At 38.7% G+C, this 14,454-nt stretch overlaps 1 long non-coding RNA gene across 1 annotated transcript; it reads right to left on the bottom strand.

The window, feature by feature from the left end:
* Nucleotides 1-5,818: 5,818 nt before the first annotated feature.
* On the bottom strand, nucleotides 5,819-8,059 carry LOC131241427 (uncharacterized). The gene is made up of 5 exons (XR_009169026.1): nucleotides 7,939-8,059; nucleotides 7,739-7,850; nucleotides 7,428-7,517; nucleotides 6,266-6,329; nucleotides 5,819-6,166 (listed from the first exon to the last, which is right to left on the bottom strand). It is a non-coding gene; the product is annotated as an uncharacterized LOC131241427 (long non-coding RNA).
* Nucleotides 8,060-14,454: the final 6,395 nt, after the last annotated feature.

Below are 14,454 nucleotides of genomic sequence, written 5' to 3'. Positions count from 1 at the left end.
TAGATGTTATGGCCCACCTGAGTTTCGTATACTACTGATTTTTGGACTTGAAGGGGACACATCAAATGCATGGTGTTGATGTTCTACACACATCATGGTGGGGCGCACACAGATTAACCTCATTGGAAGTTCCCATGAGGTGACCTTATAGTACCGTTTCACTATTTAGGTAACTCCTTCATGAGTGTTACTCTAACCGTGTAAGGCCCATCTTGATATATTTTATGTATATCGACACCGTCCATATATTTTTCCATTATATTTTAGGATGTGATTTCAAATCATAAGAACTCAATAATCTCAGTGGGTCTTACCAATCAAAACAATGATGAATAACTATTAAAAACCTTTTCAAGGCCACAAAAGTTTTGGATCAATTTGATCTTTGTAGTTTACCTTCATCTAGATCTTCTTTACATTATCAACAAGCTGGATTGCAAATAAACATTATTAAAACCTTATGGGCTCTTTATAATTTTTAATGGCGAGGTACTATATTATCATTCGTTCCAGTGGTGTGGTCTACTTAAGATTTAAATCTACACAATTTTTTATACCCGGCCCAAAAATGGGTTGGAGAAACATAGGGGCAGCAAGGATATACAACACATCATCAAAATCTCACTTTTGTTATCTAACTTTTCAATTTTTCTTGTCAAAACACAAAATCTAGTTTTCTTTTTTTAAAATATATATTTTTTTACAATTCGTCAACTTTTTCAAATTTTTGTTTAATTTCTTAAATTTTCTTTTTCAAAATATCATTTTTTAAATCTCACTTTTGTTATATACCTTTTCAATTTTTCTTGTTAAAATAAAAAATCTAGTTTTCTTTTTTTTAAAATATATTTTTTTTACAATTTGTCCATTTTTTCACAATTTTGTTTAATTTTTTAAATTTTCCTTTTCAAAATATCATTTTTTATCGAAATCTTGTTATATAACTTTCTAATTTTTCTTGTCAAAATACAAAATCTAGTTTTCTTTTTTAAAATATATATTTTTTTACAATTTGTCAATTTTTTTACAATTTTGTTTAATTTTTTATATTTTCTTTATCAAAATATCATTTTTTTTATCGAAATCTCACTTTTGTCATCTAACTTTTCAATTTTTCTTGTCAAAATACAAAATCTAGTTTTCTTTTTTAAAATATGTATATTTTTACAATTTGTCAATTTTTTCACAATTTTTTTTTAATTTTAAAAATTTTCTTTTTCAAAATATCATTTTTTTAATCTCACTTTTGTTATATAACTTTTCAATTTTTCATGTCAAAATATAAAATCTAGTTTTCTTTTTTAAAATATTTTTTTTTTTTACAATTTGTCAATTTTTTCACAATTTTGTTTAATTTTTTAAATTTTCTTTTTCAAAATATCATTTTTTTATCGAAATCTTTTTTCTTTCAAAATTATCAACATTTTTTTTTTCAAAATATAAATTTTTCTTAAACATTGTTAATTATTTTTCTAAGCTTCTCAACTATTTTTTTTTTTAGAAATTCATAATTTTTTTAAACTTCTTAATTTTTGACCTGAGCATTAGAGATGGTTTAGGACCGTCTCTAATAGAGACGGTCTTTGACAGTCTCTACTAGAGACGGTCTGTGACAGTCTCTAATAAAGACGGTCTTTGACAGTCTCTAATAAAGATGGCCTTTGACAGGGCTATAAGACGGCTAAGGACCGTTTCTAATAGAGACGGTCTTTGACAGTCTCATATTACAAGTAAAAGATGGCCAATGACCGTCTCTAATGCGGACGGCCAATAACCGTCTCAGATGACCGCATATAAGATGATCAAATACCGTCTCTAATGCGGACGGTCTTTAACCGTCTCAGATGACCGCATATAAGACGGTCTTCAACCATCTTAAATGATTTGTGGACATTCAACATTTTCAGACAATATTAGGGACAGTCAAGAGCTGTCTAAAATTTTAGAGATGGCTTACTGCCGTCTCTAAACCATCTTTAAACCAAGGAATTTTAGAGATGGTCCTGGACCGTCTCAAAATCCATCCTTTTTTTTCATTTTTCACGTAGTGATGTACAATTTCATATTCATTCAAACATTTCAACAAACACATGGAATGCATTAAAATCAACATAGTTTACATGTGTAATATACGAAAAACATCGTATCTAAGCACATGTGATAGCAATCAAGTCAGTCATAAATCATTAACTGACATTGAAAGCCTTGAAAACTATAACCTAAACCACCTTCCGTCGGTAAACTCGTATCGAACTTAATTCAAACACTGCGCCTTTTGTCTACGGCACAACGGTAACCTATAGCATGAAATAGGTTAACTATTTCACCATTTACTCTATTTTGATACCTAACACAGATTAAGGTTAGGATTTTTTACCTAAGAACGGAGTCGAAATTGCTGGTATAGCGACACGAGTAGGATGATTCAGCACGTGGAGTGGCGGGGACGAATCCCAGTAACGATCTCTCACACTCTCTCTCTCTTCTCCTCACTTTTTCCTTCTCTTTTTCTCTCTTCTCTCTCTTAGGGTTTGGAAATTCGTATGGAATGAGAGAGGGGTGGGTTAAGGCCCTTATATAGGCCCAGAACTGATGTCAATGGCCCCAGGGCCATGGTATACTTAGGTTATAGCCAAAGGTTGGGTGTTTCGAGCTAACGGAGCTCATCTGGAGGTCCATTTTCTGCATACGGTCTGGAGAAAGTTCTCTAGCAATGGATCTATGTCATGTTAAAGTTTTGGTCCAATCAGATTAGTAGATCGACCACAGAGGACCAGTTTTAGTTCAATGGTTATCGTTACTCGATCAGGGCCACAAGTGCATTAACATATGTAAGAAAATTTTCCTGATCCGAGGGTGTAGTTGGGTCAGAATCTGACAGTCTAAAACCTTAAATTTGGCCTGCAAGCCCAATTTACATAAGTTTGGGTTCATTTTCTAAAGATATCTACGTTTATCACACACTTCCCTCCGGGCTCAAGTTGTGCGTTTTTGGATACTATTTGGACTTGATTCCCGAGATGGTTGTCAAGCCCAGTAAGGCGGTCATAATCGTATAGTTTCATGGTAATCGAACTTTTAACTCACGGTTCAGGTCCGATACGGAGTTTCAGTGTGCTCTCGAGAGCAACTGGGTTTTGAGATTGATCCTACATTTTTAGCTAATGTTGGGTTAGCGATCCTACTGGATTTGGGTCTTGCAGTTCGTATAGAAAGAAGTTCAAGCTAATCTGCTTATCAATTCAGTTTAATACTTAATTAATTTTCGTCTAATTTCTAAAGGATTTGGTCCTTAGTGATTTCTGCCTGAGGTGATACTCGGGTCTTTGTACGGATTTTTCTGAGACGTTACATTTATTAATTAAATTACTTTATATACTCTTTCATAATCTCTGCATTGTATGCAACTATTAAATCATGTGTCCTGCATCAAATTAATGCAGGGGCATTTCACACCAGGCTCGAGTGAGATAGCCTTTGGGATGCGGGGACACACTTGAGGTGGGTGGCCCGTGTGAGGCGGGTGGCTTGTGTGAGGCGGTACCTATGTGATTTCGGGCCCACGAGGGGGGTTTGGCCGAGGTCCTAACTAGAGGTGGGCATTGAGTCGAGTCGGACCAGATCAGGCCCAACTCGACTCGGTCCGAAATTTTCAATGCCTGACCCGAACTCGATCCAATCTAGGACCGAATTGGGGTCCGGGTCCTCTGACTCAATCCGATCCGTTGCACTGTTGACCTAACCCGAACGGAGTCCGACTCAGTCAGGGAAACTGAGTTGAATAGGGTTAGGTACGGTTCAGATCAAATCTTCTGTGACCCCTAAAAGAGTTTCAATGGTAGACATTCAACCCCCACTACTTTCTGCAGTGTGGTCCACTTGATCTTTAGATCTATCTTATTTTTCATCTCAAGCCTTAAGACGAGCCCGCCAAATGGATGGACGGTTTAGATATAACACATACCTCGTGATGGGACCCACAGAACTTGCTGACATCAATACACCAGGCCAGCTAGCCTAGTACGTGGTACACCTGCCATCCGCTTTCGGCTTTCTTTTATTGGGACACAAATTTCCTGCATTGGAATGCTATGTGGGCCCACGGTGATATTTGTAAGAAATCCACACTGTCCATCAGTTATGGGAGCTCATTTTAGGACATGATACCAAAAAATAATTGGATCCAAAGCTCAAGTGGGCCAGACGAGAGGGAAAACTGAGGAAAGAGTTTCCTACCGTTGAAACCTTCCTGTTATCTACCCTGATATTTATATGCCATCCAAACCGTTTATAAGGTCATTCCCACTCGTATGAAGTGAAAACACCAAAAACTTATGATATTAAACTCTGTGGCCATGTCAATGTTTCAAACGGTGGTCACTGAATCTATACTATTTCCTATCGTAAGGGCCACTTGAGTTTTGGATACACTTCATTTTTGGCCACATATCCTAAAATGAGCTCCCAAAATGGATGGACGGTTTGGATTTATCACAAACATCACGGTGGGACCCACCTAGCATCCCATGCAACCTGCAAAAGGCTTTCACATGAAATGGCCGTCCGGGAGTAAACTCATTTGGGCCCACTTTGAATGTATGTGACCTATCCACACCGTCCATTTGTTTTTCCATATAATTTAAGGGGTTTACCACACCCAAAATTGAAACATATTCAAAGATCATGTGGACCACACCACAGGAAATAGCGGGGATAATGATTTCCACCGTTGAAACCTTGATATGTCCCACAGTGATGTTTATTTGTCATCCAACCTATTTATAAGATCATACGGACATGTACGAAGGGAAAAAACAAATATAAGCTTGATCCAAAACTTCTGTGGCTCCCAAGAAATTTTCAACTATAGACGTTCAATTCACCTGTTTCCTGTGGTGTGGTCCATTTGAACATTGTATGTGTTTCATTTTTTGGCTCAAGATCTAAAATTATCTGGTAAAATGGATGGACGAAGCAGATAAAATACATAAGTCATGGTGGACCGCACAGAGTTTACTCAGTACGCTATCCGTTGCCGTCTTTAAGATGCAATCCGCTTCCATCTCTCAGAGCTCGGTGCTCGATGCACCTCGAGCCACGAGTGAGAGGACGGATTGGCTAATCCCCTTGCTACTGGCCAATGGCTGGTGGTCGATGCTCTGTGGACCCCACCATGATGTATTTATTTCATCCATCCCGTCCATTGAATTTTCTAGATCATTTTATGGCATTAAACCAAAAATAAGGTATATCCTAATCTCAAGTGGACAACATTACAGGAAACGGTGTTGAATGAACATTGTATGGATCGGATCGGTCCAGATTGGCCACTAATCTGAACTCGACTTGATGTATGGTCGGATCTGAGTGGGCCTACTCAATCTGACCTGATCCTGGCCTTCGGTTCGGATCGGATCGGATCAGGTCAGGCCGAATCCGTCGGATCGGGTCGGATTCTGCCCAGCTCTAGTCCTAACCCATGAGATGTGGGCCCTGGGCTATGAGATAAAGGGATTGATTCGCCATGCTCTATCAGTTTGAACTTTTAGAGCAGGGGCATTTTCACGCCGTGAGCGAGTGTCAAGTAGCTTGTGGGATACGGGGACACACTCGGGGTGGGTGGCTCGTGTAAGGCGGTACTCATGTGAGCGTCGAGATCTGTCAATGGTATCGGCAAGCTCTGATACCATGTTAAGCAACATCAGATGTTGATCAGATGACGAAGATCAACTGCAAGCCATATATCTACATGGCTAGCGAGTGGGGTCCAGTCAATGAGCCATGCAAGTAGAGAAGTGTTGAATAACTGCAACCCTAATACAAAAATATTATTTATAAAAGATTATAGCGTCTACAATACGTGTGGACTCTAATGAGCCCAATATGGACTGGCTCTAATACAACGAATTGCTTATTCAACTAAACCACCCAGATTATTTAACCAAGTAATACTACCTATTCAACTACTCTCGAAACAATTTCTTCTTAAAGACGACATGAGAACCCATCCATTCTTCCTCATCATTATACAAGAATAGCTCGCTTGTGGCCATGCAATAATTTCGCGATTGGATTATCATTTTCATTGCCTCTTCCTTGCTGCCAGTGGAAGACTCCATTATTTTCTTCATCTCATCCATATTAGAGTCCAAGTTCTTCAACCATTCTTCCCTGCAAGAAATGAAATGGAAGTTCCACTCTTAGTAAAGTTGGACAAAATCAAGTCAATGATAAAACAACTATGCTTTATTTTCTAAGATTGCACATGCAGGGCGAGTCCCAAAATTCTTCCCGTTGAAAATCCAATGGTTGACAACTGACACATCTTCCTGAAAATAATACAAGCAGTTAAAAAATATTAGACACAATCGCTTACTATTTGATCCTGCAAAGAGAAGTTCATGCTTTGAAAGTTTGACGAATCGATTCAAGCGTAGTGCTATGGGGATGTGCACTATTATTCGGACATGCGTCCTCTGCTCCCCATGTAATTGTATGAAGGCAGTGGGTGCGACATAAATACCTATAGGGCCCATCATGATGTTTTTTTTGTTTTTGTGAAATCCACTCCATTCATCGTCTGCAACAGATCATTATCCCAGAAATCAGCCCCATCGAAAATTTAAGTGGGCCACACCACAGGGAACAATGGGATGGGATGCACACCATTGAATCTTCCTAGGATCCATTGAAGTCTTGGATAAAGAAATTATTTGGTTTTTCACTTCATATACTCGCCTTATAAACAGGTTGGATGTCATATATAAACATCACAGTGGGCCTCTGGAAGATTTCAATGGTGGACAGTCTCCATTCCCATGTTTGTCTATGGCGTGACCAACATGATTTTTGGGCTTACCTCCTAAAATGTTGTCTAGGGTGATGCACAGATTGGATGTCACATATACACATCATCGTGGGCCCTGTGGAGATTTATATTGTCTGTTCTTTAGAGGGAGAGGATGTGTTGTAGTACAGCAAATCACCTCCAAGCGAATTGCCGTAACATTGCTCTTGATTTAAATTTTAGAGATCTTACAAAGTAGAAGTCATAAATTTGGAAAGTTTGACTTAAAAGATCTTGTAAAACGTTTTCCATCTCCAGATTCTATGGAAAAAAATGCAACATCGAAAGGTGTCAAATTAATTTTCAAGGCCTCCAAAGGGAAATGGGTGACTGTTTGGCCGATAAAATTTTTACGCATTCAGGTAAATCCATGGAAACTGCACTGCAAACCGAACAACAGTTTTCATTATAGAATCCACTTTTCCCTTTCCATTTTGAATAGATTTCATGTTTGTTTTCCATATCCATATTTTAGATTCAACAAAAGCAAAGAAGGCAAGGAATAGAAATGCAGACCAAACTATAATCACGCAATTCAAAAAAGGTATAAACTACTTGAAATAGAGTTATGTGGTCTAACCTGGAAATATAGAAGAAGTGAGGCTGATGGCATGATCAATGTCCCGGAAGGGAACATGAGGTCCGTGTACCAATCATCATCATCAATAACCTATAAGAGATGCATGCAAAGGAGGCCAATAAGAATAACATGTGATATATCTTATTGCAATAAACTCAAATTGAGGGCACGAACATGAAGCGTGGTAATTTGCTAACAGAAAATGGAAATGAACAATGAAATAATAATAATTCAAATTCAAGATAAAAACTAAAATTTGGCAACATGATGACATTTAAGCCTAGAGCTTGATCGATGACTTGAGAGCATACCTCGTACTCATAAGCTAAGGTTTTATGGCATAAATGTTCCACAAAAAGAAGGCTGTAATGGTTCATCCACTTGGCTACTCTTCTTAGAAATAACTCAAAAGTTCTTCATGTGCTGGGAAAACAAATGAAGTTTTAAGTACTAGTTCAATCCACGTGATTCAAACAACAACCTTATTTTAAGATGAGAGTAGATCACTTACCTTGATTAATCCAACAGCTATTATCCTATCCAATGTAGCCTCCATTTTGAGCTTTGTTACATATTCTAATATAACCTCAACATTTGATAGCTGAAGGTTCCAAAGGGATGAAAGTGGAAAGTTATTCGGTGTAACTTCTTCAATAGGAATCTCATTGTATTTAACATGCTTAGAGATTTTTCTCAACATGATATCCTTTTTTCTAACAATATAAGGTCCTATTTGGGTGCAACCCTGAAATCAACCAAACTTACTTTTTGCACGATCACTCATATACAGTCCTCCGAGAGGCCCTTGGATGGTTGATAGTGCATCGCTGGTTGTGGTCAACCTAAACGTATATGTAGTTTATTTTATAGGGATGTATTGTCCAACTAAGAGAGTTGATTTTTTATTTTTTTGGAAAGGTAAGAGTTGATTTTAGAGAGACTGTATTGTCTGACTACGATATTCGTAATGCTACCAGTAGGTCCAATTGCTACTATCATCATTCAAGAAAAATTGTAAGATGCAAACCATGCATAATAATATGAGATTTACATATGTAATACAAGGAATCCACTTTAATACCCCTTAACAGTCTTACTTGCATTGCTCCTCTATGAAGTCTTTCTGAGAGATCGAGTTGGTAACAGCTGTAACACGGCAATTTTTATACTTCTGAGCAACATGTAAAGTAAATGGTCCCTGTCCACAGCCAAGATCAAGGATTATTTGACCATCTTGTATTTGTGCCCTTTCACTGCATAGATCAAGCATGCCGATCTCAGCCTCATATATCCAGTGTCACCGATTCATCCTCAAAGTAACAAGAACTGCAAAATTTGATTATAAAATCTGGTTTAGTTTAAGCAAAGGTTAGACAAAATAAAATAACAGAGCTTTTCTAATAAGCCCATTCACACCATGCATGTATAGGCATGAGATTCAATTCATCCATCAAAAGGGTACCAACATGTAGATGTCCTATGCCAAGATTCAAGGCGATCCACTAATTTGGTGGGCCACAGAAACTTGGCCGACTATTTTCTAACTCACCCACCTATTTCTAACACTAGACAATCTACTTGTGGACTGACTTTATTTCTGGTAGAGAATATCTAAGCGCTCAAACCCATATAGATGGCCTTTTATGGGTTTGTTCGGAGTGCTTTGATTCTTTTTCTAGTTTATATTTCTTTCTGTTTATCGTCTGTGGGTGAGACCGGAGATTGGATCTCGGTTCACTGTGTTATTGGTGTGCTGCGCAACAACTGGTATTAGAGCTATTGGTTTAGTTCTATTGGGAGCGATGATGGAAGAAGGCAAGAGTAGAATTGAGAAGTTTGATGGTTCAAACTTTGCCTTCTGGAAGATGCAGATGGAAAATTATCTGTATCAGAAGGACCTTTATATTCCTCTAGGAGGAAAAGAGAAGAAACTAGAAAAGATGACAAATGATGAATGGTTTTTATTGAATCGAAAGGCTTTAGAAACGATCCGACTCTCTTTGTCTAAGAGCGTCGCCTTCAATATATCCAAGATGAAAACTACAAAAGAATTAATGGAAGCCCTAGCCACCATATATGAAAAACCCTCAGCATCCAACAAGGTTCATCTTATGAAACAGCTATTCAACATGAAGATGTCAGATGGTGGGAGATGGCTGAACATCTAAACGAGTTCAATACAGTCACGAGCCAGTTAGAATCCGTTGGCATTGTTTTTGAGGATGAGGTCAGGGCATTATTGATCTTGTCCAGTTTACCAGACAGTTGGAATGGTTTGGTGATTGCTGTGAGTAATTCTTCAGGGTCGACAAAGCTGAAATTTGATGATGTGGCCGGTCTAATTCTTAGCGAAGAATCTAAAAGAAATGCATCAGGAGTTTTAAGGAATTTAGGGAATGCTCTAAATATTGAAGGATGAGGAAGATCGCTAAACAAAGGATGCAATAAACACGGACGTTTTAAGTCGAGGAAGAAGTCTAAGGGACCGAAAGACAAAGACGGGTGTTGGCATTGCAGGAAGAAGGGGCACATGAAACGTGATTGCAGGGCGCTCAAAAAACAAGAAGGAAGCTCTCAAAGCGGGAAGGATTCAGTGAATCTATCTAAGGAGAGTGACACAGATGCGTTGATCTTGTCTCTTGATGCGAGGAATGAGTCTTGGGTCATAAACTCGGGTGCTTCATTTCATGCCACTTCACGTAAGGAAGTTCTGCGTAATTATGTATCAGGTAACTTCGGGAGAGTCTACCTGGGTGATGATGAGCCGTGTAGTATCGTTAGAAAGGGAGACGTTCATATAAATCAGAAAAACAGAACGACTTTGAAATTGAAGGATGTCAGACATGTATCAAGTTTGAAACAGAATTTGATCTCAATGGGGCAGTTGGCAGATACCGGTTATGTGACAACATTCACCAGTGATTCCTAGAATATCACAAAAGGTGCCTTGGTGATATCTCGAGGCAAAAAGGAAGGTACTTTGTACGTGACTTTAGGATCGTATAGTTCACTCGCGGTCACATCAACTGGAGTGAATGGGCAATTATGGCATCAGAGATTAGGACATATGAGTGAGAAAGGGATGAAAGTGTTATTGTCAAAAGGGAAGCTACCAGGGCTAAAGTCTATTGACTTGGAATTTTGTGAGGACTGCATGTATAGCAAGCAGAAGAGGGTAAGTTTCAAGAAGATAGGCGCACTCCAAAGACGCATCTGTTGGACCTCGTAAACACTGATGTGTGGGGACCGGCACAGGTATCATCTCATAGTGCGCTCACGTTATTTTATTTCTTTTACTAATGATGCTAGTAGAAAACTGTAGGTTTATTTCTTAAAGCACAAATTTGATGTATTTGATATATTTAAGAAGTGAAAAGTAATGGTAGAAAACGAGACAGGTAAAATAATAAAATATTTCAAATCTGATAATGGGGGAGAGTACTGTGATAAGAGACTTGAGGAGTATTGTGCAGCAAATGGAATCAAACATCAAAAAATAATTTCAGGGACACCGCAGCAGAATGGTGTGACTGAGCGTATTAACAGGACTATCCTTGAGGGCGCAAGGAGCATGAGGTTACATGCAGGGTTGCTCAAGACCTTTTTGGCAGATGCTGTGAATACTGCCGCATATCTCATCAATAGAGGTCCCTCAGCACCATTAGATGGTGAGCTACCAGAAAAAATGTGGACTGAGAAAGAAGTAAACCTTGCACATCTCAGAGTGTTCGGTTGCACTTCATATGATCACATTGATGCAAAGCATAGAAACAAGCTAGATGCGAAGTCCAGGAGGTGTACGTTTATATACAACAGGCAGCATAATTTTGGCTACGGGTTTTGGGATGTAGAAAACAGAAAAATCATAAGAAGCAAGGACGTAATCTTCAATGAAAAAGTGATGCATAATGACAATGTGTAGGAAAATAAGGCCAAGGAGAAAGAATTCGTAGAGTTGGAAGAGTTACTAGACACGAGTATTACAACGCCACAGGATGATCATGCACAGGAGCATTATGAGGCAAAGCCACATACACTAGTTGTGAGGAGGTCTACTTGGGAGAGGAGATCCACGGTCCGATACTTACCCTCCTTAAATTATCTACTGCTAACAGATAATGGTGAACTAGATTGTTTTAAAGAGGCATTACAATCGGATACACTGGTTAAGTGGGAGCAAGCCATGGATGATGAGATGGACTCTCTTGAGTTCAATCGTACATAGGAGCTAGTCACTCTACCCAAGGGTAAGAAAGCTCTTCATAACAAGTGGGTTTACAGACTGAAGGAGGAGCACGATGGTTCGAAACGGTACAAGGCTAGATTGGTTGTGAAAGGGTTTCAACAAAAGGCTAGTATCGATTTCACTGAAATATTTTCACCTGTGATGAAAATGTCTAGGATTCACATGGTCTTGAGTATAGTGGCTATAGAGGACTTACATCTAGAGAGCTAGATGTTAAGATAGCCTTTCTTCATAGGGACCTTGAAGAAGAGATATATGTGCATCAGCCGACAAGATATGTGGTACTAGGAAAGGAGAACAAGGTGTACATACTGAAGAAGAGTCTATATGGCCTGAAGCAGGCCCCGAGGCAGTGGTATAAGAATTTCAACAGTTTCATGTCGGGAAATGGTTTTAGGAGATGTCATGCAGACCACTGTTGTTATTTGAAGAAGTTTGATACGTCGTACATCATCCTTCTTCTATACGTTGATGATATGCTTGTAGTCGGTTCAAGCACGAAGGACATCTCATATCTCAAAAGACAACTGTCTAGAGAATTTTCCATGAAGAATTTAGGAGCTGCAAAACAAATCCTAGGCATAAGGAAAAAGCGTGACAGGAAAAACAAGAAATTAGTTTTGTCACAGGCAGAGTACATAGCCAAGGTACTTGGTCAATTCAATATGGGAGGTGCTAAGCCGGTTAGCACTCCATTAGCCAACTACTTCAAGCTATCTAAGAAGTAAGGGGCAAAGACACAGGAGGAACGGGACTACATGGCTAAAGTCCCATACGCGTCAGCTATTGGGAGTCTCATGTATGCTATGGTGAGCACGAGGCCAGACATTGCTCAAGCAGTGGGAGTTGTTAGGAGGTTCATGAACAACCCCGGGAAGAAACATTAGGAAGCTATGAAGTGGATCCTTAGATACTTAGTAGGTACTAAAGATGTAGGGCTATGTTATGGAGGATCAAAAATCAAGCTACAAGGCTATGTGGATTCAGATTTGGTAGGAGATATCGACAGCAGAAGAAGCACTACATGTTATGTTTTTTCTCTGGATAGTGCTAGAGTCAGTTGGGTCTCTCAGTTACAGAAGATAGTATCTATTAGTACGACAGAAGCAGAATATGTTGCGGCTACAGAAGCGTGAAAGGAGATGGTATGGATGCAAGGTTTCATGGAAGAGTTGGGTAAGAAGCAAGCAGATTGCAAGCTGTACAGTGACAATTAGATTGCAATACACTTGGTTAAGAATTCAGCCTTTCATTCAAGGACCAAGCATATTGCCATCAGATATCACTTCATACATTCGTTACTGGAAGATGGATCGATTGCTCTGGAGAAGATTCATACAAGTGAGAATCCTGCGGATATGCTGACTAAGGCGGTCACACGGGAGAAGTTGAAGCTCTGTTCAGCTTTGATTGGTCTTCAGGCTTGAAGATGGGGAGGTGGTGCACTCCGAATGTAGAAGACGAAGGTTTATGGCGATGTGTCTCCAAGTGGGAGATTGTTAAGATTTGGAGCCACATTTGGGGGCCACTCAACCAGTCGAGTGCCCTGCATATTTTTTAAGCACAGTTCATCCTCTATGGGGACCATCAGATTAATGGCTTGGACAAACCAACCACGGGCCCCACATATTCAGATTAAGTATAAACAGGTAAGTTCCCCTTTTATTTATTGAACAAGCTCTTGACATGAACAAGCTTTCTACAAGCTTGTACTAGTTAACATATTAATAAGAAGTGAATAGCGCAAATAAATATAAAATAAAATGATAGTAAGGATAGAGAAAAGCCAAAAATATACCTCTCCTTGAGGGTTTTTCCAAAGACTAACTTGAGGAAAGCCATGGGTATTTCATACAACTTGGCGTCTAGTGCTTCAATCTCCTCTGCCATCTTCTCTTTTTTTTTTAAAGCTGGCAATGAGAAGTCCTAAAGAGTTAAATTCCAATTAATAAGAAAAACAACTCTTCTAATCTACCAATCTTGGTTTATAATGGTTGATAGATCAGGAAATTCATTAGGTGCGCTACTTGGCAAATATTTAGCCTAAAACACAAACTGGTCTATAGGTCAAGTGGGCCACATATGTTACAAATATATTAATTTCCCGAATTAATAAGTTAAGAATATTGTATGTTGAATGTGGATCATTGGCTATCTGTTTCTAAGGTTTCACTCAAGGTGCTCCATACACATTACAATACGGTTGAAAAGGCTGGTATGTATGGGTAATGACCATGACCATTACGCGATACACGAGTGAAAAGGGTTAGTTGGATTTTTGGGACCATATCAGCATTTACAGGGCATAACAACCTTACCCCCGTAATGCTAAAAAATGGCCACTTGTTTTTCTATTTAAATCTAAATTTCTCCTCATTTTCTACTTTTCTCATTCCAAAAAACTTTCCTAAATCATTCTATAGTAGATTTCGACCACTCTTACTATAGTTTTTAGGATTAAAACTATAGATTGAGGCCATTTAGACAAATAAAGGCTCAAAGGCCATTTTTCAAAAATAAAAATAAAAAAATAAAATGATATTTATGCCTTCCTTTTTTTTTTCCAATTTCTAGTTTTAATACTTGATTGTGATGTGTAAACATTAAAGACATATAACAATGTTCATAAATTCACCGGAAAACATGATACAACACTCTCACTAGAGAGTGGACCATTGTGCCCATGGGAAATCCGCTCCATAATTCAGTTTCTCAATATCACAATAGGACATGAATCCAAAACTCGGGTGGCCCACCTGAGCTTTGGATCTGTTTTTTTTT

The sequence above is a fragment of the Magnolia sinica genome, chromosome 3, assembly GCF_029962835.1.
Source record: "Magnolia sinica isolate HGM2019 chromosome 3, MsV1, whole genome shotgun sequence".
Classification (NCBI taxonomy): domain Eukaryota; kingdom Viridiplantae; phylum Streptophyta; class Magnoliopsida; order Magnoliales; family Magnoliaceae; genus Magnolia; species Magnolia sinica.
This window is presented reverse-complemented; position numbering and strand designations above follow the sequence as displayed.